Source organism: Eubalaena glacialis, chromosome 6 (genome assembly GCF_028564815.1).
Source record: "Eubalaena glacialis isolate mEubGla1 chromosome 6, mEubGla1.1.hap2.+ XY, whole genome shotgun sequence".
Classification (NCBI taxonomy): domain Eukaryota; kingdom Metazoa; phylum Chordata; class Mammalia; order Artiodactyla; family Balaenidae; genus Eubalaena; species Eubalaena glacialis.
In genome coordinates, this window is record NC_083721.1 from 64,187,768 (window position 1) to 64,192,708 (window position 4,941).

The following is a 4,941-nucleotide window of genomic DNA, read 5'->3' on the forward strand; positions in this document are numbered from 1 at the left end:
ATGTTCAACAGGTAAAAAAAAATCAATTTGCAAAATTTCTGTATGAGGAAACTATGGGTTCATCCAGGTGGCCAAATTGGCAAGTAAAATTATGGATTTTGACTTGAGCTAGAAATTTAGGGTCACCTAACTGAATTTTAAACCAACAAGCAAAATGCACAGACTTGATTCCTATACTATGAGTTCATATTGGTAGCACCATGCTTACCATCCAATGGGGAGAGCATAGGACTTTGAGATTCTCCTATTTCTAAACACTTAATTATAATTTCTCTTTTTTGAAAGGGTAAGTCTAATACTTTTAGAAGAATGCATTTCTCAGTAGGGATTCTAGTTTCAGCTTTTGTCTTCCAACTCAGAGCCCTGCCTTGAGAAGTTGTTGTGAGGACACAGTGAGGTAAAGTATACAAAAACCTACAATAGAGCCAGACACTCAGTAAAATGCCCAGTGGGTGTTATCTATTATTATTATCATCTCTTCACAGGGCCTGCACAGAGTTAAAGGCTCATCATCACCCAGGAAACCATGGGTTACTTCTACTGAGTAAGCCTTAGGAGTGCCTTGACTTTCTAAAACCAACAGGCAGTCTTCTTATTTCATCTTTGCTGTGAGACCTTTCTTTGTGAAATGCTAATTCTACAAAGACTAGAATAGTTGAAAAAGAAATGAACTAGGTTTCTAGTCTTAGATCTGCTGCAAACTGTGTCATTTTATTTTATTTTTTAAATTTTTTTTAATTTTATTTTTTTTAAATAAACTAATTTTATTTTTATGCAGTATACATTTTATTACTTTGTACTAATACATCCTCATATTACAAAGGCAATTTAGTGGAAGAATGTTTCTTTTGATATTTGAATAATCTGAAAGAACACAAACAGAATTATACATAAAAAAATACTCATTTGGATAACAATAACAACAACAAAAAAAGACAAGTTAAACAACAAAAAAATTTTCCTTTCTTACAGGTGGACATTGAAGTGGACCTAATTCTGTTTTCTTTTTAAAAGCCTCCAAAGACAAAAGCAGCTTAAAATCTAATTAAAATGAATAAAAAATGTTTACTAAATTACTGGTCTCCGGCACCATTTTCTGTTGTTTTGATGCAGGTTCTTCTTTGTCTGTTTCTTCTCTTGCTCTTTTTAGTGATCTAGATGCACCATTTTCATCATGTTCATCATCATTATCAAATTTAGTTTTCTTGCCCTGAAACTGTACTTTTCCTTTAGCAGACCCAGTCTGGGCAGCTTTATTTCCCTTTCCTTTTCCTTTAAATCTGCGACCTTTTGACTTCCATTTGTTTAGGGATTCTTGTTGATATTCTATTATTTTTTTCAATGCTTCTTTTTCCACATCTCCTTCTAGTACTTCCCAGGTGACCTCTTTGTTCCTTAATTGTAGGTTACCATTATTTGCGTCTTTTGCTTTATCCAGTGCTTCCTTAGTTTTTTCTTTAAACAGAATTATTCCCTCTTTGGCTCCTTTGACAAAGTCTATCCATTCTATTTCACCATGATTTGAGAAAAGGATATGCAAATCTTCTCTACACGTCTGACCATGTAAGTCCCCTGAGAATTTCAGCAAGCAGCCAATCTTTTCTTCTAGAGATTTCATTTCAGCATTTTCTGCTAACTTTTGTTTTTCTTCTTGCTCTTGTTTAGCTCGCAATTTAGCTTCTATTTTATTTTGCTTTCTTTCTTCATTTTTATTTTTTGCAAAGTAATCTTCCTTGAAAAGTATTATCAGGTCTGTGTCTTTGTACTTCTGGCCAGGGGCCTCGACAAACTTCTTAGCAGATTCAACGGTATCAAATACAGCAAATATTGATCCCTTAAATGCTTTGTGCAATGTTCTTCTCATCTGAATATTTAGTACCTGACCTTTATCTTCCAACCATTCTTTTATGTCATCAAGGGTTGCATCAATTGGGAAGCCTTTAATATAAACAGATCTGTTTTTTACATCATTTTTATACTCATCAGTCATTTCAGGGAGGGGTTTGCTTGGAGATCTTCTAATTTTAGTTTTATCTTCACTTATTTCCACGAGTTCCACCTTTGATTTGCTCAATGCTTCTACTATTACATTAAAGTCTGTTGTTAAATGGTTTAACCTATTAAATTTTATCATTATCTCCAAAGGTACCCAGCCTTCATCCAGTTTGATCTGTTCCTTTAAAAATTTGTCACGTGGCAAATTGAAGTCACCAAAATAATACTCGATTTGATGACAGATTTTGGCCTCCAGAGCAGCCATTTTTTCATTATCACCATTTTCTGCCATTCTGGCTATCTTTAAGTTCCCGGTCCCACAGAGACATGCCACAGGTCACTAACAGCGACAGCAACGATCCCCTCTCCCCAGCGCCAGCGGCTTCCCCAACGCGGCTAAAGAAGATGGGGGTTGTCCCGGCAACCCTTGCGGCCAGGGTGGGAGGGGCTTCGGGTCTAACTGTGTCATTTTAAACAAGTCACTTAACCTCTCTGTGCCTCACTTTCCCTGGGTTCTAATATGTATTTAGTCAGCTTCAGGGAGCAATTGCAAGTATCAGCTGAACCAATTAATCAATCAGATGAACTGAGCACTAATGATGGCCTTGGCAATGTGCTAGCTATCCTGAAAACTTAGAACTAAGTTATTGGCAGACCCAGCTTTATAAGCTGTACCCTTTGTCTTAGTCCACTAGAGCTGCTCTAACAGAATACCATGGACTGGGTGGTTTATAAACAACAACAATTTATTTCTTACAGTTCTGGAGGCTGTGAAGTCCAAGATCAAGGTGCTGGCAGATCCAGTGTCTGGTGTGGGCTCACTTCCTGGTTTAGAGACCCTTATTTTTACCGTGTCCTCACATGGCAGAAGGGGTGAGGGATCTCTCTTATAAAGTTACTAATCCCATTTATGAAAGGCTCAGTCCTCATGACCTAATCACCTCTGAAAGGCACCCCCTCCAAATACCGCCACATGGGCGATTTAGGTTTCAACATACGAGTTTTGGAAAGACATAAGCACCCCTTTTCATGCACATACAAGGGATTCCTGTTCCTGGATTAATAATAATACTCTAGAAAAAATAAAATGTACCTTCCAAGTTCTGTGTACATAACCATAAACACAGACATTATTTTAAGGTTTGCATTTAATATTGAAAAATCATGCAAAAACATGACAGAGAACACATGTATAAATTGTCTTTCTTCAAATTTACAAGAATTAGAGTAAAGGGATAAAAATAATTCCTCTCAACTCTCAAATGCAAAGAGGATGGGAGTGGAAATAACTATAGTTAAGACACATCAAGAAAATTTTTGAAGCTGAAAGCAGATGGACAATTCTTTATGACTTTGCAGATGAAAGAAGAGTAAGAATCTTTATGATGGAAGCCAAGAAACAAGTGGTTTCTGGTCACAGAACCCAGTAAAATTCCTGGAATTATAGGTAGCAGATATCTCAAGATTCAGTGGGGATAAAGATGTAAAGTTGGTTGAATGCTTGCATCTAGTTAGATCCTTAGATCTGCATAGCATGACAAATAACACTCCCTCCTAATCTTTCATATGCATACACAGACACATAGCAGAAAAAGACAAGTCACTTATTCTCTGGAGTGTTTAAATAAGAGGATTTCCCTAAGAACAGTGGTTCTCAACCAGGTTCAGTTTGCCTCCAAGGGAAGATGTTTTTTGTCCCCAATTGGGGGGTGGGGGTGATGTTATTGGCATCTAGTGGGTATATGTCAGAGATGCTGCTAACATCCTACAACTACAGGATGGTCCAAACAACATAGAATTATTCAATCCTAAGCATCAATAATGCAGAGGTTCAGAAATCCTGCTCTAGAATATCAGAAAAAGTTGAGGGTGGGATGAAATATTAAAACCAGAAGAATTAAATGTGTATCTACACACTAAATGGTGAGAGCTATGTCTTGAATTATGAGTCTGCTTTATCCTCTTTACTTACCTAGCTCAGTTCTACGAAACCTGACAATTTGCTTTGTAACCTCCAGGCAGGAGATCAGAGGCTTCCTTTCTTGGGAAAACACTGTCTAGGAGAAAAGACCTGTGGATTCCAATAGCAGGAGCCTCCCTCCAGCTGACCACTCTAAAGTAAAGCCTGCCATCTTCAATCAGAGTTGTGACACCTTGTGCTTAAATATAAATGGACAGGAAAGGATCAGCAGACATTGAGAAGAGTTATGACCTGAATGATATAGACCAAAACAGAGGAAGGAAGGAAGGAAGGAAGGAAGGAGGGAAGGAAGAAAGAAAGAAAGGGAAAGAAAGAAAGAAAGAAAGGAAGGAAGGAAGGAAGAAAGGAAGGAACCAAAACAAGAAAAAGAAAAGAAAGAAAGAAAAAAAGAAACTTGAAGGAAACAGAGGTAAGGTGGGAAGTAAAAGGAAAAAAATGCTTAATATCATCACAGATGTAAGTGAGGCTATGAAATAGGAAAAAGATGCTATAAGAAAGGCATATTAAGAGAACCAAGAAAAGGAACTCTACACATTCATAGATAATATGAAGGAAATTTCCTAGGAAGATTAAAGACAGTGAGGTTTTTGATACTACCACAAACATTCACCAGGGCTTGCTCTTGTGAATTGGCAGCTGCTGGTTTTGTCTTATTTTCTACATAAATATGATTGATATTATGTTTATTTACATCTCACGTTATTCCACAAAGTATGTCACACAAATAATTCATACAAATACTCTGTATAAATAATACTAATAAAATGTAGATGGGCAGCAAATAAACAGAAAGAAAATCAGTTCAAAGGAAAATAAAAATACTTTGACCATAAATCAACAGAGAGGTTATAGTTTAACTTCAAACTTACTTCAGTAAATTTGTTAAAAAATGAATGAAAGGGTAGTGATATAAATCACTCTTGTTTGTGAAAACGCAGTGACAGGGAGTTTCTCTTCTATTTTTT

General features: G+C 36.5%; 1 pseudogene; it reads right to left on the bottom strand.

The window, feature by feature from the left end:
- Positions 1-1,005: 1,005 nt before the first annotated feature.
- On the bottom strand, positions 1,006-2,291 carry LOC133093335 (lupus La protein homolog; annotated as a pseudogene).
- Between the last annotated feature and the right edge of the window lie 2,650 nt (positions 2,292-4,941).